Raw genomic sequence first — 20,846 nt, forward strand, 5'->3', positions numbered from 1 at the left:
GATGCATTTTAAATAAAGCACACATTCTACTCATGTAAAAACACGCTGATTCCCAGACCACCCGCGGGCTGGATTTAGAAGGCGATTGGGCTGCAACTGGCCCCTGGGCCTTAGGTTGCCTACCCCTGTCCTAGTCCAACACTCTAATCAATACACCACACTGCTTCCCTGTACTGCTCTGATTACTTGACTCTTGATTCTCAGTCAACTGTGTGAACTGTCCCACGGAAAAAAAATATCCTTTTCAGGCATGGGGAACCTGTAGTCTTCCATATGTTGTCAATCCCTATCTCCCATTAGCCCAGTCAGCAGGTAAAATGGTTGGGAATTATTATTTTTTGGTACAGCCATGTTAGTTTATTCTGGCTTTAGTAATATTTTGAAATGGTTCAAATGCAATGAAATGTCTGTTTCTGATGTGCTGTTAAAACTGTGCATTGGTTCATTTGTGTACAATTTTGTAATCTACATTGGGAAGCATTTTGTTTTTAAAGTAGTATATAAGTATTTTGAAGAAAATAAAATAATCTGGCAACTTCTGGAGAGCTGCGGGTTCCCCAGTCCTTAACAAGGGAAACTGACGGGGCACATATTGAGATCACCACCCAACAATTAAAATCACTTGATGATAGGGCTTTTGGTCCCTGCAGCTGCATGACTTGAAGAGGCTTTGGAAGCCTAGCTGTGCTGAATAGCTTTTACTTGATGTGTTTTATTGATCCTGTTGCTATTGATATGGCTCTGGAATATGGGTCTTTTTTTTTTTTTTTACTGACTGAATTATATATTAATAGATTTTCGTTTTGTATTTTAATGCTTGATCATAAGAGTGCACTGTGTTTTTATATTTGTGCTTGTTTGCTGCCTTGGGCACAATTTGTCCAGAAATGCAGCCTGCAAGTATTTAAATCAGGGATGGGGAACTTTAGGCTGGTTTTGCTTGGGTGGAATGTCTCTGATATGGCCTCTTGCTTACCTGGGTACAAGATACAGAGGTATATGCGAGTTCATGTAGAAACTAGCTTACTATACAAAGGCAAAATGTTCATTAATTTCTCTGCCCATTTTTGCTTCTGGTCCTGCACACTGTTGGGATGTAGCCCCCAGAAGGGAACATGGTTCTCAGGCTGGGAAAAAGTTCCCCATCCCTTATTTATATTAACAAGGGAACAAAATATATTGCACTACACCACAACCATCTGGGGGCCACTGCCTCCCTTGGTTCCATAAATTCATCCCCAGAGCCCCCTGCCCTATATAAAGCATTATTCAAAATACAGCAGTTTCCATGATCCACTAAGGAAGAGAATGACAGAAAAAAATTCAAAATAGTAACAATTAATTGCACACTTATTCAAAATCCAATCAAAACTATTTAATTAATTCAACAAAACTGATGGACCTTTCGAAGTCTGATAATTATTTATACTTCCAGCATGCCCTGCTCCCCTTTGCCTCTTTGCACCCAGCTAAGTAAGACCACTCCCAGAGAATGTTGGGGGAAGTGTCCACTTTGGGAAGCAATGAATTAGATCTTTTTCTGCCTGCTCTGTAACCTGCCCAGGGGAGGCGGTCCATTAGGAGTTAAGGGCCATTGCTCCTCCAACCTCAGTCTACTTCCAGGTAGCCCCCACCTGCACTTCTTACAGGCAGTCTGGAGTGTGGGTGTGTAGGTGTGTAGAACTCATCAGGGAGGAGGATGGCGGCAAAACAAGACTTTGTTGGCCCCACCTGTTATTGGCTTTGGCCCCACCTACTCTTGGGCTCCCGCCTTTCCCCTTACCTGTTCCAGTGGACTCCAACCACCACTGAAACTGACTGGCTGCTGTCTTGGATGGGCCGTGCTGCTTGACTTGATGTTCACTGGGTCCTGACAGCCACACCGTTTGGGAATTTGCACCCACCTGTTTGACCCCTTTGGAGCATTAGCCCTCTTAACTGTCTGTTTGGCAGGAGGGAGTCTCGCTTGCTCCAGATAAGGAAAAGGTGGATTGATGAATAAAAACATCCCCATCTGTTCTAGCAATTTATAGCAGGTGTAAGCCAACACATTTGTCGCTTCTTCCCTTGCCCCGCTGATAATGATGAATATTTTCTTCTCTTCAAACATACAAATGTTCTCAATGTTAAAAATAAAGGAAATGGGAAGATGAAAGTGAGGTTTCTGGGGAGTGTGTGGGATGGCAAAGGTGGCTGGTTTTTACCTAAAAGGTTCTCAAGTTGTAGGACTGGAGCAAACACCAGCTCCATCAGGTTGCCCTGTCAGCTTCCAACTACAGGTGCCTTTCCATCAGAAGACTGCAGGGCCTCCCCACTCTCTCTGCCATAAGAACATAAGAAGAGCCTGCTGGATCAGGCCAGTGACCCATCTAATTCAGCATCCTGTTCTCTCAGTGGCCAACCAGAAGCCTGTGGGAAATCTGCAAGCAGGAGCCAATAGAAAGAGCACCCTGCGGTTTCCAGCAACAGGTATTCAGAAACATTGCTTCCTCCAGCCACGGAGGCAGAGCACAACCATCATGGCTAAGGCCAGCAATGTTTGGTTCCATCTCTTCTTGAAATCTCTACATTCCACCTAGTATTTTACAACAACTATGGGCCGTATCTAATGCTGCTGTTGCACAAACAGAAAAGACTTCTACTTGCACAACAGGACTTGACCTTCCTCTCCTCTATGCAGTTCCCACCCCATGAACCCTCAAAATCTGCTCCAAAGGGTTGTGGGACCCTTCAGAACAGAGTTTAGGGGCACATGGGAACTGCAGGGGGATGGAGAGGAATAAATGGAAGGTTACATTAAAAACACATTTAAAGCACATTATTCCCCCCTGCAAAAGAAAAGTCTTGGGACCTGGAGGGTGCTGGGAATTGTAGCTGTTTGGGGTGTAAGCAACAGTTTGCAGGATTCTTTGAGATATGCATGCAGCCAAAGTCCACTCAGACAGCAATGGATGCAAATCTCTGTAGATTTTTTTTTAAAAAATGCACAGAGGTTTTGTCACCCCTCCTTTAAATAAAAAAGCAAATAAATAATAGATAAACTTCGCACTGAGCTGCCAGTCAGGAGTGAAAGAGACATTGCAAATATTTTTATTATTTCTTCTCTGCAAAATTTTATATACCACTTGATTGTAAGAAGAAGAAAAAACCACCTCAAAGCAGTTTGCAAAAAAGAACAAAGAAATAAAATTAACCCTTAAACAGCTTTTAAAAAAGCAGCTATTTGAAACATTCCAAAAGTAATTAAACTAACAAACTAAAAGCACACGTTAAAACACATTACAACATTCTACATATCTGGGTAGGCTTGCCTAAACAAAAATGCTTTAGTACAGTGGTACCTTGGGTTACAGACGTTTCAGGTTACAGACGCCACTAACCCAGAAATAGTACCTCGGCTTAAGAACTTTGCTTCAGGATGAGAACAGAAATCGTGTGGCGGTGGCGTGGCAGCAGCAGGAGGCCCCATTAGCTAAGGTGGTGCTTCAGGTTAAGAACGGTTTCAGGTTAAGAACGGACCTCCAGAACGAATTAAGTTCTTAACCCGAGGTACCACTGTATGTGCCAAAAAGAGTACAGTGAAGGTGCCCGCCTGATATAAATAGGCGGGGAGTTCCAAAGTGTGGGAGCTACCATGCTAGAAGATTGATTGTTTACAAATAGTTGCTAATAGCAGGGGTCAGCAACCTTTTTCAGCCATGGGCCGGTCCACCGTCCCTCAGACCATGTGTTGAGCCGGACTATATTTTTTTTGGGGGGGGGGGATGAACAAATTCCTATGCCCCAGAAATAACCCAGAGATGCATTTTAAATAAAAGCACACATTCTACTCATGTAAAAACACGCTGATTCCCAGACTGTCTGTGGGCCGGATTGAGAAGGCGATTGGGCCTTAGGTTGCCTACTCCTGGCCTAGAGGGACCAAACATCTGACTTGGTGCAAGGCAGCTTCCTATGAGGTTTGTAAAATTTATGTGCATTGTGGAGAAAGTGGATAGACAGAAAGCCCCCATCTCACCCATAACACCAGAACAGCTTTTTCCAACCTGGTGCCTCCCCATATATTTTGGATTATGACTCCCATCAGTCGAGCAGGCTGGGGTGGATGGGAGTTGTAGTCTAAGACGTCTGGCATAAGGCTACGTTATTGTTTATTCATTAAATTTACACCCTGCCCTTCTTAGAAACAATTCCAATGCAGATGCAAACTGGGAAAGATCTCTGCTTTAAAAGCCTTGTTAAAAGAGGAAGCTCTTCAGCTGGTGCTGAAAAGACAGTGGAGATGGCATTTGTCTAAGGGTAGAGATTCCAAAGAGTATATGCCACCACATGGAAACGCCTGGTTTATGTTATGCAGAAAGGACCTCCTATTAAGATGACATCTCTGCAAGAGGGCCTCTTTAACCCATTGGTACCTCAACGTTTTCGGGCCATCACCCCCTTGGTTCCATAAACTCATCCCCAATGCCCCCTACCCTACCCTATAAAAAGCATTATTCAGAAGAGCAGTTTGGACCATCCACTAAGGAAGATAATAATACAATAACATTCAAAGCAGTTACAGTCAAGTTGCACATTTATTAAATATCCAATTTAAACTGTTTAATTTAATTCAACAAGATTGATGAACCTGATCCAGTGATAGCAGCTTTTTGAAGTCTGATAGTTATTTGCACGTCCTGCCACTCCCTTGCCTTTTAGCAATAGTGGTTTGGACAATCTGCAAAGGAAAATAACAACACAATAAAATTCAAAACAGTAACAATTAATTGCACATCTGTTCAAAGTCCAATTAAAACTATTTATGATTAACTTGATCCAGTTGATTCTGAGCCGGACAAGCGTATTGGCAAGGCAATTCCAGCAATGGCTTGCCTTTCCAAAAGGGTATGGGAGAATGTGATGCTAACGATCAAAACCAAGATGAAGTCTTGCATGTTGAGCACACTGCTTTATGGAAGTGAGTCATGGGCAACTTACACCTGCCAGGAGCAATGCCTCAGCATCTTCCACATGCACTGTGTTATGAAGATTTTGGGCATCACATCTCAAGACAGAGTCTCAAACAAAGATGTGCTCTCCCAAGCCCACATTCCCAGCATGTTCGCACAGCAACGTCTACACTGGCTTGATCATGTCCACAGAATGGAAGATGGCAGGATCCCCAAGGAAATGCTCTATGGGGAACTGGCTTCAGACCCAAGGCCCATTGGCAGACCAACTCTACATTACAAAGATGTCTGCAAATGTGGCATGAAGGTTGGCAACATCAACCCTACTGTGTGGGAATCCCTTGCAGACGACCGCAGTGCCTGGAGACAGACAGGTCATGCATCTACAGCAGTGATCAGAGGGGGAATGACTGATGGGAGGAGTGCTGAGAGAATAAATACCATGGTGCATCTGCAGCAGCACAACTGCCTTCATCTACCCCAGCAACAAAACATGTCTCTTCTGCACCAGCCTCTAGTCACAGCAGGAGCCATAGAAGCCAACTCCTAGGGAGTGAGCATTGCCATTCAAATGCTGTGTGTGTGTCTCATCATGTGGCTGATTACACACCCCTTGCCTTTCAGTGCTACACCTAGGTAATTCCATCCCAAAGGGCAGTACCACCCACTTTGGGAATACAGTAACTGATCTAGCTAGTATTGCCAGCACCGATTGGCAGCTTCTTTCCAGGATTTCATTCCCCGCCATATCTGGGCAGGTGGGGACTGAGCCTGGCGCTTTCTGCGTGCAGAGCAAATGCTTTGCCAAATCCAGCATTGATGACAGCCTCCCCACGGATGGATGCGATGGGTATTGGGGGGAGGGGTTGTCTTCTCCCCAAAGCTAGAGAAGCTACCGCTGGTTGTGGTGGTGGTGATGGAGGCGCATGCGCTGTGCTCGTACTGCGGAGCCCAAAGCTCGCAGGGAAGCGCTCGCGCACCGAGCCTCCGCCGCGCGTGCGCTCTCCTGCACGCACCGAGAGAGGCAGTAGGAGCTGCTGCTATAGTCAGAGCAGAAGCTGCGGGTGCATCCTCGGTTCTGCAGCCTCCTCAAGTAGCATGGCAGGCGGAGACAGGAGCTTCTGCGGCAGCTGCAGGCGCTGAGCCCATCACCGTCGCTTCCAGCATCCCAGCAGGTGACAATGTGGAAATGCGATTTCTTGCTTTGCATTTTTGAAAAGAATTCTCCCCCCCCTTTTTCTCCCTCCTCCCTCCGTTTCGCTGCAGGGTGATGCAAAATGTGAAGGGCTCTGACTTTGCATGGCGATGCGCTGGAAGGGCGGGTTGGCCGGCTGATGCTATCCTTTTTGGCTCCCTCCCCACCCCCGGATCTAGGGCTTGGCAGGCGAGGAGGGAGACAGCGAGAGTGAGAGCGCCTTTGGGCACCCTGGATTTGTGGGCTAGCAGCAAGTACTCTCCCCCCCCCCCCGCTCACTCTTTTTTTCCGGGAAAGAGGAGGGGAGGGGGCGCATGGTGGTGGGGAGGCTGGAGGGGGCTCCATTGCATTGCGCGAGGGAAGTGGCAGGGCAAGGCGAGTGGGTGGCTGGCTGGCTGCTGCCTGCTGCGGCGCTTGGCACATTCCCGGTTGCTAGAATGTGGGCAGGAGGGCATGCGTGCCATTATTAGCAGAGAAGGGGGGCGGGCAGGGAGAGCGCGAGAGAGCGGGGCGTGGGGGAGAGAGGGACAGATTCCGCTGTCAGCCTTAACTAGAGAGAGGTGGGGTGGGGGTAGGTGTTCCAAAGTGGAGAGCGAAGGATATGGGGGCGGGGCGGGACCCTTACATCTAGGGATCCATAAAGACAGGGTAGCTCAGGGAGCTCTCTGGAGAAGGACATCGTTTTTTGCACATCATTCTATGGCACCTGCTTCAGCATATATTGGGTGGGTACTTTGGAAAACCACCGATGTTGGCTTACTGCATTCCCTTCCGGGCAATTTCCACAACAGAAGGGCACGTGAGGGTGTTGGGAGGGAGGCCTCGAAGACTAGAAACTGGTTTGTATGGGAGCCCAAGAGGGCCCCGCTTGCAGGTCATGAGAAAGTACCTTGAAGCATGTGCAGAGTGCTTTGCCTCACTGCAGCTGCGTAACCAAGGTCAGCATTCCATGCATCTCTTGGATGAGCAAATGGAATTTCCAGGTCAGAGATTACGGCTTCTTGACCGCCTTGAGTCCTGGCATCTCAGGTTTTAGAAGCCGATTAGCCAGTGGCTGTGAGCTTGCCATACAGCTGGGCTTGAGCACTCGGGGGCATTCTTGTGACTGCAGTTCTGTGACTTGGATTTGCTTCTTGCTGGCTGTCAGATGCTGTGGTTTGCGTGGGTATGCCATTGGGTGAGAAAGTATAATAATAATAATAATAATAATAATAATAATAATAATAATAATAATAATAATGGCTGATAACATTAAGGTTCATAATAAGAAGGAATGAGAATACAGTATTAGACACATAATTCTGTGGATGAGTTGCCTGGGAATTCTCCAACTGATTTAGCAATTTGAAAGCAACTGACTTCAAATTCCAGTACCTGGACTGGATGTCTTCACTCCTATAAATTATTGCTCCTTCCTACCCTGGCATCCTCTGTTCCTTGGTGATTTAAATATATTGTATACTGTATCTTGAGAAGCTGGGAAGACTTAGCTTGGGCAGCCCATTGGAGAGGTTAGCACATGAACACAGTCTCCTAGTCAGCTTGAGGCCTGTCTCAGGTGTCAATGTATACTGAGGCTGTTGCCCATCTCTGCACCTGCAAGCCAGCAGTGGAGTAACATGGGTTGCTAGCACCAGGGGTGGGCAAGCCGCTGACAATGACGCAGTTCCCCCCCAACAGAGTGGGGCCGCATTGCATAGCCTGCCCATGCAGAGGGGAGCCCGGCTAGCCAATACAGCCCTTGGCAGGTGAATCCTCCCTCTGACGCTCGTGGAGAAGACTGCTGGGCTGGGGTGGCCCCTTGTCTACATCCCTCTATTCACACCCACTCACCGTGGGCCTGAGCTGCTCTTCCACCTTCACCAAGGCAGGATGGGGATCCGTGTGGAAGCTGGCACCTGTGTGGGAGCACTTGGTTGTGTCCCCTCAGAATTGTGCACCCAGGGCCATGCCCCCGCTGGATCCCCCTATGCTACACCACTGCAGGCCATCATGGGCTAGTTTGCTGCTCCAGGTGAAAATTAGTTTTGCTTCCCCTTCCCCAGTCTTTTACATTTTCTTGAATTTTTTGTACTTGTACAGTAGTTGTGATAGTATGCATTAACATACAGTGAGCAAAAGTGATATGATAAAAACTTTTAATGGAAGACACAAGTTCTCCCTTCTTTTGTTGGCTTTGGGAGAAAGCAATTCCCCCCCCCTTGCACCTGACTTAAACTTGACATGCAGGATCCATGACCAGATATCACAATATTTTTGTCTGTATTTTAAGGCTGTCACAGGGAGCTCTAGATTTGACTGAGGTGGTGCAGCTGGGAAAAGCGTAAGAAGAGCTTGCTGGATCAGACCAATGGCCCATCTATTCCAGCATCCTGTTCTCATGGCGGCCAACCAGATGCCTGTGGGAAACCCACAAGCAGGATTTGGGTACAAGAGCCCTCTTCTCCTGTGGTTTGTAGCAACTGGTATTCAGAAGCATTATTGCCTCCAACTGTGGAGACAGAGCATAGTCATCAAGTCTAATAGCCACTAATAGCCTTATCCTTCATGAATTTTTCTAATCCTCTTTTAAAGCCATTGGGGTTAGTGGTCATCACTGCCTCCTGTGGAAAACAGGATACTGTTTCTCCCGCCTTTTTCTTCTTTTTTTCAATTTAAGCCCTAATCTGTGCTATATATTTAAAGCAGTACTGTACCACTTTAAATAATTATTCCTTTCCCCAAAGAAGCATGGGAAGTGTAGTTTGTTTATGGTACTGTGAGTTGTTGTTTGTTGCTGTTGTTGTTTAGTCGTTTAGTCGTGCCCGACTCTTTGTGACCTCATGGACTAGAGCACGCCAGGCACTTCTGTCTTCCACTGCCTCCTGCAGTTTGGTCAAACTCATGCTGGTAGTTTCCAGAACGCCATCCAACCATCTCGTCCTCTGTCATCCCCTTCTCCTTGTGCCCTCCATCTTTCCCAACATCAGGGTCTTTTCCAGGGAGTCTTCTCTTCTCATGAGGTGGCCAAAGTATTGGAGCCTCAGCTTCACGATCTGTCCTTCCAGTGAGCACTCAGGGCTGATTTCCTTCAGAATGGAGAGGTTTGATCTTCTTGCAGTCCATGGGACTCTCAAGAGTCTCCTCCAGCACAATAATTCAAAAGCATCAATTCTTCGGCGATCAGCCTTCTTTATGGTCCAGCTCTCACTTCCATACATCACTACTGGGAGTTGTTAGGAGATCCCTATTCCCCACACAGAGCTATGATTCCAAGTTTTCATAGGCAGAGGTGCCACCTTCTCCAGATAACTGAGAGGGCACACTGTGACGTTCTGACATTAGAATGTCACACGATGACATTGCATGATGTCAAGACATTGCACGTGGAGCACTCTGAACATTGAGGGGGCCTAGCCTCCTCAAAAAAAAAAAAAAGGTGGGGGTGGGTTTCCAAAGTGCCATGGCCCCTAGGAGCCTGCACCCTTGTCCATGGGAAACAGGACTGACTGTTAAACTACTTTGGGAATCATACCTCAGTGAGGGTAATAGAGACCTTCTCACAGTTCCCTTTAACAAAATACAGTTCTCAGATTCTTTGGTGTAAGAGAGCTTTAAATGTATAGCAGTTAATCCTATAGGGGGAAATGCCCCTGTATTTTTTCCCTTTGAGGGTCTAACTGCATTTTGAAAAGCCACAAAATAGGTTGTTTTTTTTAAAAGGCTGGGGTTTTTATTTTTTATTAAATTGCAGGGTGGGATGGTGGTGGAAGCTGAAGGGTGGGTACTTAGACCCTGAATATGGGCTTGTAGAAATTGGTGAGTACCTCTTTCCACCACCTCGTGCTCTAATTCAGAGACCCTAACCTCCTGTTTGCAGTGTAACTCCCATACATAGCTATACAGAAGTGAGCCCCAGTTAAGTCCAACAGAACTTACTCCCAGGTATATAGGATTGCAACCTCAAAGTATAAGCAAAGATGCAGTAAGCACCAGGCAAGGATCTTCCATGTGACTGTCACATGTAGTTTGCGAAACTGTGGTTTTGTCCTCACAAAGGGTCTGGGGCAGGACAGGAACAGTGCCCTCCTCCCTGCTTCAGTTTTCTCCCATTGAAGATCATTCTCCCTAATCAATACAAATGAATGGTTACTCCTTCTCTATTCACCTGTATGGAAAGAGACGAAGAGACTATTTTCAGGTAAACCACACAACTGATGGAAAGGTAAAGCAGTGTATCAACTCTTACTGTGCCAAAATTTTGAGAAACCCAGATTTTAAAAAAGTTTTCTTCATCTGTGAAAGGGGATTCAATTTCTCTGCCTCTTTTTCAAGGTGCTTTATAGTTTCTTTATGCTTTCAAAGGGTGCAAGATGGAGTTTATCACTGTGAGGTAGCTATGGCGGGTGGGCAGTGTGTAGGTCTTCCTGTCACACATTTCTCTAGCTCTTTGCAGCCTCTCTAGCTGCTGTGCTTCCTAATCTCCAAAAACCCCATAGGATAAATTAGCTCACGAGTTGGAGCTGGGCATATTTATCCTGGAAAAGAAAAGACTGAGAGGAGATATGATAGCCATCTTCACATATCTGAAGGGCTGTCATATAGAAGATGGAATAAACTTGTTCTCTGCTGGTCCAGAGGGGTGGACCCAAAACCAATGGATTCAAATGACAAGAAAGGAGATTCCAAATACAGTAGTACCTTGGTTTACAAACTTAATCCTTCCCAGAAGTCCATTCTTAAACCAAAGCGTTCTTAAACCAAGGTGTGCTTTCCCATAGCAGCAGGGGACTCAATTTACACTCAACAGGAAGTGGAATGTGTTCTGCTTCCAAGGCAAAGTTCACAAACCAAAACACCTACTTCCGGTTTTGCAGCCTTCTTAATCCTAGTTGTTCATAAACTAAGCTGTTCTTAAACCAAGGTACCACTGTAAACACTAGGAAGAACTTTCCAATGGTCAACAGTAGAATGGGCTGCCTCAGAATGTGGTGGACATTCTTCATTGGATGTTTTTAAACAAAAGTTGGATGGCCATCTGTCAGGGATTATTTAGCAGGGATTGGACTAAATTCACCTTGGGGACCCTTCCAAGTCTACAATTCTGTGAATCTGTGTCTTCCCTTATTTTAATGGAAGTGTAGGAAGACTGTGTTTTTTATGTGTGATTACTGAGCACCTGAATTCAGTGCACTCATTCTTCCTTTTATCTTTTAGAAAAGATCTCGTTGCACTGATTCCTGTAACAATTCCACTTTTTGAAAAATGTATGTAGCATTGTTAGGTGTACTCAACGGAGACAACCGAGGATTGTTGAATAAACATGTAATTGGTCACTTATTAAGGACAGCAAGAACAATGATGGCCAGAAACTAGAAAGAAGCAAATATTTTTAATCGTACAAACATGGTATAACGTGATTTGACACAAATCTGACACAAATTTTTCCCAGCCTAGCGGGCAAAAAGAGATAAAGACTTTTGTGGTGGGCTGGTAGCCATTCATAGAGCACATGAACAAAGTCCCTACAGGACAGACTGTACCTGTTGCATTCTGTAATAGATGGTCTTGACACCAGCAACTTTTGGACTCTCCACTTCAATGCTTACAATAACTTTACTACTATTCTTTAGAGCTTCAGGTTTGTAATGAGGAAGAGGAGTGGGATGCTTAGTTTGTCCTTTTTCTCTTTTAAACAAAAAACCCCCAATGAATTGTTGTCAGGAGCAGGGTAGGCAGCATCCCTAATGACTGCACTTAAAGAAAAGCCTTTTTGAGGATGTCACAGGGCTGTCAGGAAACCTGGGCACTCAGAAAGGCTGCAGGGTGCAGATCACTGGTTGGATGATTTGGTTTGACCCTGTGTGTTGGGGAGAGGGGTTGAGGACTCTGTGATCCCCCTGCAGGAATTCAACCAAAGGCAGCCCCTCCCATCCTGCCTGTTGGGCTGAGCTTCTGCTGAGCAGGGCTACAGCGAACATACTGTGCATAATAGCATAGTTGTTTCATGAGATTATGGGGATGGAGCCAATGCCACAAGTAGTGATTTCTAGGCCCTGGGGCTGGCAGCCAATTTTCTGGCCTCTTTCATCCCCTGGGAAGCAGCACCAAGCCGGGTTAAGGATAATTGTGGGTCCTGCTGCTGAATTTGTTCAAGTCCCTGCTGCTCAGCTGGTCTAATCCTGCTCTGCAGCTAAGGCACAAAAATAAGTTTGTGGCCAGTCTTTGATAGTAAAGGCCTTGATGCATCTTTCTACCATCAGGCTGCAGACTGTTTCCCTTTCTGGTCTGCTGTCTTTACTAAGACCCCAAGTAGGCAATCATTGCTAATTTTACATTACAGTATTTTAGTTGATGGTGTACAAGTGTGTCCCCAGAACCACACTTTGTGCTCCTGGTTGGGCTCACAGGTGGGTTTAAGACTTGCTGCCCCAAATTTATGATCGGAAGGAGCTATCTTAATCAAACCTACTGGTCCGGACAGCCCTCTACATTTATAAATACCAGAAGATGGAGTATTGCTTTGCTGGGTGCATACAGAGTCCATCAAGTCCAGCATCCCATTTCCAGCTGTGGTCAGCCAGATGCCACACAATAATAGCCCATCCCTATATGCTGCCTCAGAACCTGGATGTCATACGAACTTAAGCTGGTGGCCATAATACCTTGTGACACTGAATGCCTTAAATCTTGTTAAACTATGGAACAAGGTGGTAGTGAAGGCCACCAACTTGGGTGGCTTTAAAAGAGGATTAGACAAATGCATGAGGACAAGGCTCTCAATGGCTACCAGCCATGATGGCTATGTTCTCCTTCCAATGTTGGAGATAATATGCCAGTTGCTGGGAATCACAAGTGGGGAGAATTGCTTCAGTGTTGAACCAAAGTGTTGAACCAAAGGTGAGCTGTTCCAGAAGCTTTGCTAACATCACAATTCAAAGTGTTGGTGCTGACCTTTAAAGCCCTAAATGACCTTGGCCCAGTATACCTGAAGGGGCGTCTCTACCCCCATCGTTCAGCCCAGACACTGAGGTCCAGGTTCGAGAGCCTTCTGGCAGTTCCCTCACTGCGAAAAGTGAGGTTACAGCGAACCAGACAGAGGGCCTTCATGGTAGTGGCACCCACCCTATGGAATGCCCTCCCATCAGATGTCAAGGAAATAAACAATTATCTGACTTCTGGAAGACATCTGAAGGCAGCCCTGTTTAGGGAAGTTTTTAATGTTTGATGCTTTATCATGTTTTTAATATTCTGTTGGGAGCTGTCCAGAGTGGCTGGGGAAACATAGTCAGATGGGTGGGGTATAAATAAATAAATAAATAAATATTCAAGATAACCCAACAATTAATTGGTATCGGTTGCAGCAATGAGCTCATTTGTTTTGATATACGTTAATTGGTTTGCTTTGATGTTATCCTTATCTGCAGAATTGGGGTGCTGGTCTGTGAGCCCAGAAAGGGGAGCTATCTGTAAGCGTTGGGTATTTGCCACCTATGCCTTCATCTAGTGAGATGAAATGATGTACAGTATGCTGTATAAAGAATCTATGCACTTTTACATAAGAAGTTTACATAAGAAATAAGAAGGATGGAGAAATGAGGCAGCTTCAGGAGTTGCACAAAATGAAGAGAAGCGCTGCAGGTGGCCTACCTGTGCTCTAAAGTAGGCCTCACCAAACTGGTGCCTTCCAGCTGTTTTGGACTACAACTCCCATGAGTCTTGGCTACCATGACAGTGCTGGCTAGAACTGGTGGGAGTGGCAGTCTAGATAACCAGGGGCCATCAGGTTGGTGAAGGCTGCTCTAAACAATTCATAATTTTAGGAGATTCTATCATTTTGCACTCTTCTCCTTGCCTCTTTTATATTGTTGTGATTGCATTATTTATTGTAGATCTTGCCTGATAAGCTGCCCCTCCCAAAGAGGTGCAACAATACAGAGCCAGCCTTAAATTACTAGCCATTTACTCATGCAAGGGACTTTCCCTGCCTGCCTCTGCCCCTTGGCGCTCAGCCAGATGTAATCATTGTGAATGTGCTGCTTCCATTAGCTCATCACTGCACTCATGCAGGAATAATGTAATCCCTTTGCCATCTCAGTGCGTTTTCCCATTGCTATGGCTTCGCAGCACCCCAAATGCAAGTAGAAATCTGATCTTAAATAACCCCTTCAGCTTGCCTTTGGGGAGGTTTGAGGAGGTTTCTGACATCCCTGGTGGCTCATCCAAAACAATGTATTCTGTTGATTTTGGTGAAAGAGGAGCAGGAAAGGCCTCAGTTTGTGTGCTTGGCACTCCCCTTGAAAAGAAGCAGACTTAAAATGTGTTTGTGGTGATGCTGGTCCTGTTGTGGAGGTGGGGATGATGAACAAAATCATTCCTTCTGGCTAACTGGGAATATCCCCTCACTCACCCAAGTTTAGGATATTCTACCATTCTTCAGCAGAGTTTCTCTTTCATTGAGAAAAATAAGTGGTTCATGTAAATCTAAACTAAGCTTTAATAATACTGTAAAGGAAACTAACAAAATACAGTGGTACCTTGGGTTAAGAACTTAATTCGTTCCGGAGGTCCGTTCTTAACCTGAGGTACCACTTTAACTAATGGGGCTTCCCGCTGCTGCTGCGCCGCCACCACGCAATTTCAGTTTTTATCCTGAGGTAAAGTTCTTAACACGAGGTACTATTTCTGGGTTAGCGGAGTCTGTAACCTGAAGCATCTGTAACCTGAAGTGTCTGTAACCTGAGGTACCACTGTAGCATAATGAGAGAAACTAAATACAGTACAACCACTTGAGGCAAGTCTGAGACAAGAAGCAAGAAGAGGCAGTTGCTCCCTCTTAACCAGGGGTTGGCAAGGCTTACCGGCCATGGGCCGGATCACTCCTGTGGAGATTGTCCATGGGCCAGACCAGCGCAGCATGACACTGGAAATCGCATCTGTGCATGTCCGTGGCACCGGAAATCGCTTCTGTGCATGCCCAGACACCGAAAATCGTGCCTGCACAGAAGCAATTTTTGGCATCTGGGCATGTGCAGAAGTGATTTCTGGTATCTGTGTGTGTGCAGATGCAATTTCTGGCGCTGCTCGGTGAGTCCCCGTGCCACGCTGGTTTAGTGCAGCACGTGGGGGACTCGCCAAGCAGGCGGCTTGGTTCGGGGGCGGCTTCTGGGCCAGTAAAACGGTCTTTGTGAGCTGGATCCGGCCCATGGACTGCACATTGCCTACCCCTGCTCTTAACTGACATTCTTAATGGAATACAGTGGTACCTCAGGTTACATACGCTTCAGGTTATATACACGTCAGGTTACAGACTCTGCTAACCAGAAATAGTGCTTCAGGCTAAGATCTTTGCTTCAGGATGAGAACAGAAATCAGGCTCCGGCGGCGCGGCAGCAGCAGGAGGCCCCATTAGCTAAAGTGGTGCTTCAGGTTAAGAACAGTTTCAGGTTAAGTACGGACCTCCAGAACGAATTAACTACTTAATCTGAGGTACCACAGTACAGACTGAAGGGAGGGGCTGATTCCAGAGCAAAACACACAAGCTACGTACCAAACATTCTACTGATCAAATTAGGCCCCAGGTACTATTTCTGGGTTAGTGGAATCTGTAACCTGAAGCGTATGTAACCCGAGGTACCACTGTATACATAATATACAGTGTAAATTGTTACATTAATAAAACTCCCGTTTTCCATTCTGTATCTATCTCATTCTATTATTGTGACTTCCCTCCACCACAGCACGACATCCGTTGATATATCTTGAACTTGTCATTGTGTTATATATATTAGTTACTTTGGCCTCAGAACAATCTTACAATAATTTTTCCACTCCTTTATGAACTTAGTCCATGCAAATCAATAAATTTGTTTTGGAACGATGTCTTGTCATATATTCTTCTAAACAGTTCCATTCCTTCTTAAGTTTTTGATTCGACTGAAGTCTAATGGCTGCTGTCATTTTAGCCAACTCTATGAATTCACATAATTTGTTAAACCAATCCTCTACTGAGGGGACATTGCCCCCTTTCCAATTTTTTGCTATCATCAACCTGGCAGCAGGTTGTTTGAACCCTGAGACTTTACCAAATTCTGTCATTTTTTCTAAGATTTTTGGAATACTTTCTTCTGGCTATTCCACCATTAATATTAAATCGTCCGCAAAAGCTTTCAGTTTAAAGGATTCCTCCCCCCCCCATGTTATTCCTTGAATTCCTTGATCTTTTCTTATATCCAGTGTAAGTATTTTTAGGACTATAATAAACAGTAAGGGGGACAGTGGACAACTCTGCCTGGTCCCTTTTTCTATTTGGATAGACTCTGTCATTCCACTATTAATTATCAGATTGCCTTTCTGTTTTTCATAGATTGCCCTTATTCCTCTAGTAAAATGGTCTCCCATTGCTATTAAAGAACTTCCAGGAAGCATTGTTGAACACCTTCTCTACATCCACTAGCATAAAGGCTGCTTTCTTTCCTGGGTTTAAGTCTAGATATTCAATTACATTAATCAACATTCTCATATTATTTTTCATTTGTCTATATGGCAAGAATCTGGCCTGATCTTCATTATTAATATCTTTGAGTACTTTTTTTAATCTATTGGTCAGAATTCCTGCATACAGTTTATAATCATTATTAAGCAATGAGATTGGTCAATAGTTATTAACAGATTCTTGAGTTGTTCCTTGCTTAGGTATCAACACTATGTTAGCTGCTTGCCAAGTCGCTGGTATTCTTTCATCTTCCAAGATCTTGTTCATAAGTATCTTCAGAGGTAAGACTAACACCTCTTCTAGTCTTTTATAATGTATTGCTGGCAGACCATCTGGTCCCGGGGATTTTCCAATATTGGCCTTTGAGATAGCTTGGTGTAGTTCCATCATAGATATAGGTGATTTGAATTGTCCAATTTTGTCTTTTACCACCTTTGGGATTTCCTTTCCCTGGAGATATTCTATTATGTCTTGTTCTTCTTCTGTTTTTTAAAAATATTTTTATTGGTTTTTCTATGTATTCATCTTCTAACAATATTTCTCTAACAATTTTCCACATTTCCTCCCTCCCCTGGACTTCCCTCATATTCCCATTTTGTTTTATTTCCATATTACTCACCCTGCATGTTGTTTCCTAATTTCCCTCCATACATATAATCTTACTTTTTGTTATATACAATTGTGTTTGTTTATTCAAACCCTGCCAGTGAGTCCAATTCTTTATGTTGCTTCTTCATATATGCTGTAAATGGTTCCCATTCTCTTTTAAAGTCTTTATTATCCTTTTCATGTAATTTATCTGTTAATTTTGCCAGTATTGCATATTCCATAAGTTTCCCTTGCCATTGTTCTTTCGTTGGTATTTCTTTTGTCTTCCAAGCTTGTGCTATGTCCTGTTCTTCTTCTATATCTGCCTTGCATAATTGTTTAAAATATCTTACAAAACACTTGCTTATTTCTTCTGGCTCGTCTATTATCTTCTCTGCTCTGTTTCTCTTTAAAATTGTTCAGATTAGGAACACGTGCACAAGATTGCTCTCCTTCTCTGAAATACGCTATGCTTCTCACTTTCACTTCTCTTGCCTTTGGATTAAGAATTCTGTAACTTTTGTGCCCCTTCTCAAAGCCAACAAATATTCCTAACTCAGGCCTGGTGATAAGTTTGGTATGTCTTTGTGCTGTCACATATGCAAAAACTTTAGATCCAAAGACTCTGACTGATGTTCGGTACTCTTCCAAACCAAAGTTCAAATGCTGTTTTATTTGTAGCTTTTGTTGGCAGTCTGTTCTGCAAATATGTTGCTGTCATCACTGCCTCATCCCAATATTCAATGATAAATTAGACTCCGTAAATATATATCTGACCAGCTCCATCAGAGAGCGATTCTTTCTCTCCTCCGCAGCATTTTGTTCTGGAGTAAATGGGGTAATGTGCAAATGTTTAATACCACTTTCATCTAGATAAGATTTTATGTGGTGTGACATGCCCTCACCACCATTGTTTGAAAGTATTGCTCATGGCTTTCTCCCAAATTGGTTTTCAACACTTGCAATAAACATCTTCAATTTCTCTGCAGTTTCTGATTTTTCCTTTAAAAGATAAGTTGTGCAGTTTTGCAAATAATCGACAATATACATTAATACATACATACTTTTCCCATGAGATCAGTTGAATTTATATCAGTATAAATAAGTTGCAAAGGTTCTGTTGAACTTTTCTGGCTTTGCTTGGGGATAGAAAGTCTTGTTCCCCAACAAACAACTTTCACATATTTCACCCTTCAGGTCAACTTTACAAGGTTTAATTTCCATTTCTCTCACCAAACCTTTCTTTGGCAGGTCTGCAATAATCCTGAAGTCTCTATGCCCAAACCTTATGTGCCACAGGTTGCACTTGAATTCTTCTTGACCATATTCTTCTTGACCTGTATCTAGCACAAAGACTCCATTACTTTCAAAACATTGTGTGTATAAAAGTCCATCTTTGGTAATTACACATCTGTTGTGATTAAAATTTACATTAAAACCACGTTTGGTCAGGGTTGACACACTCAGCAAACTGTTAATTCTGGCAAGTAAACTACACCTCTCACTTCATTGCAAACTGTTTTTCTGCCTGAACACATTTGAGCGAACCTGTTCCTTTTCCTTGCACAGAAATTTTGTGGCCATTTGCAACTGTAACTGTCTCTGATGAGTTTTCATTTAACTCTCTGAAAAAAATAGCATCACGTGTTATGTGCAATGAAGCTCCCAAATCAATTAACCACCCAGAAGAGTTATTGTTAATAGTATCAATTTTCCTATAACTTGAGATTGCTAGATAGTTCTGATGAACTGTAAAAGCATTTTTAGTTTGCTTTCTGTCACTACCCTGGAACTTTTCTTTATTAGTAACACTTTGTTTTGTAAAATTCCTTGCAAAATGTTCTATTTCCCACACAAAAAGCATATAGATTTGTCTCTTTTGGCCGCAGCTTGAAAAGCAGCCTTATTTTTAAATATATAGGTATCAGTAAATACTTAACGCTTCACACTCTGCTGCCTTTTCAGCTCTCCTAGCAGTCTCCTCTTTAAGTCTTGGTACAACATATTTCATATCAAGTTTATCTTTAGTCTCCTGCACGTATCAAAAACTGTAACTTTCAGGCAAACTTGACAGAATTAAAATCACTTCTTCAAATTCCTTGCCTATAATATCTAAATGATCCATCAACTCTGTCACTTGACTTAGATGCTTTTCTAAATCTCCATTTGCTTTCTATTTTAAATTAAACAGCTTTCTTGAAAAATACAGTCTCTCATTCAGAGTGTTTCTCTCATACAACTCTTTCAGACCTTGCCACTACTCTTTGGCAGTCTTTACATTTCTTATGTGGTGTAGGTCACTGTCACTCACATAAATTGAAATTTCTGTCCTTGCCTTTCTGTCCTGCTTTTCCCACTTTACTTTTTCTGCCTCTTCTGCTGATGCAGATTTTATGTCCATAAAAGATAGTTACTTGAAGTGAGAACAGGCACAGGAGGCTCTAGGGCTTTTGTAGCTTTTATATATATGGTCATATTATTATTATTACTCTCTCTCTCTCTGCCAGACTGGACCCATAACCCAATTGTTGTGGAGGTGGGGGATGATTATCAAAATTAATCCTCCTGTCAGACTGGAAATATCCCCTCACTCACCCAAGTTTAGGATATTCCATGCCTTTCCTCAGCAGAGTTTCTTATTCTTTGAGGAAAATAAGTGGCTCATGTAAATGTAAACTAAGCTTTAACATTATAGGAAACTGTAACAAAACAGCATGATGAGAGAGGTTAAATACAATATGAGGCAAGTCTGAGGCAAGAAGAGGCAGTTGGTCCCTCTTAACTGACATTCTTAACGGAACACAGACTGAAGGGAGGGGCTGATTCTGAAGAAAAACACATAAGCCCCGCCCACTGCATACCAAACACTCTACTGTAGGCATGTCCAACTCCCAAGAGACTGTGATCTACTCCCGGTTTTAAAAACCTGGCAGTGATCTACCCATTGTCATTGGAGGGAGGAGGAGCATGTGGGTGGATTGCCCAGAGCTATTGAATTTTTTTTGCGGAGGATTGCCCACAGTTGTTGAGCCCAGAGTTGTTGAGCTTTTTTTGGGTAGGATTGGCCAGAGTTCTTCAGCTTTTATTTGTTAATTTTCGGTAAACTTTATTTAATCCCATGATCAATAAGGGTCCCGTGATCTACCAGGATCAGCCAGGGATCTACCGGTAGATCACGATCTACTGGTTGGACATGCCTGTTCTACTGATCAAATTAGGCCCCGGGGGAGTTTCTTACAAAGTGGGTTCTCATCATGGAGAGCACGTATTGCGGTGGAAGCAACTATGACATCCTCTGTTGCTGGGCAGGTTAGTTTGGATGGCCACGAATTTGACTGGGCACCCCCAGTGTTGCTGGGGAAAATTAATGGTTGCAATTTTATTTGATGGATGGGGGTGCTATATAGGTTCCTGTGCACAGCGTTTAGCTTCCTCCTTTCGCTGAGCACATCGGATTACCCGCCCTTGTTGTTGTTGTTTAGCCGTTTAGTCGTGTCCGACTATTTGTGACCCCCTGGACCAGAGCACGCCAGGCACTTCTGTCTTCCACTGCCTCCCGCAGTTTGGTCAAACTCATGTTCGTAGCTTCGAGAACACTGTCCATCCATCTAGTCCTCTGTCATCCCCTTCTCCTTGT

At 44.1% G+C, this 20,846-nt stretch overlaps 1 protein-coding gene and 1 long non-coding RNA gene across 4 annotated transcripts in view; one reads left to right on the plus strand and one right to left on the minus strand.

Annotated features, from left to right (window-relative positions):
- Positions 1 to 5,928: 5,928 nt before the first annotated feature.
- The window catches only part of LOC309362262 (actin-binding protein WASF3-like), a 66,608-nt gene continuing 51,690 nt past the window's right edge, over positions 5,929 to 20,846 (plus strand). The window contains exon 1 of one of the 3 annotated variants that reach the window (XM_081897878.1): positions 5,929 to 6,127. The gene's annotated coding sequence lies outside the window, so the exon portion shown is untranslated. The remainder of the gene's footprint in view (positions 6,128 to 20,846) is intronic. The other 2 variants (XM_081897876.1, XM_081897875.1) reach the window with 2 other exon arrangements.
- Positions 15,837 to 20,189, minus strand: LOC309362328. Its single transcript, XR_014164915.1, has 2 exons — positions 19,150 to 20,189; positions 15,837 to 18,834 (listed from the first exon to the last, which is right to left on the minus strand). It is a non-coding gene; the product is annotated as an uncharacterized lncRNA (long non-coding RNA).

The sequence above is a fragment of the Podarcis melisellensis genome (genome assembly GCF_964234715.1).
Source record: "Podarcis melisellensis genome assembly, chromosome: Z".
NCBI lineage: Eukaryota > Metazoa > Chordata > Lepidosauria > Squamata > Lacertidae > Podarcis > Podarcis melisellensis.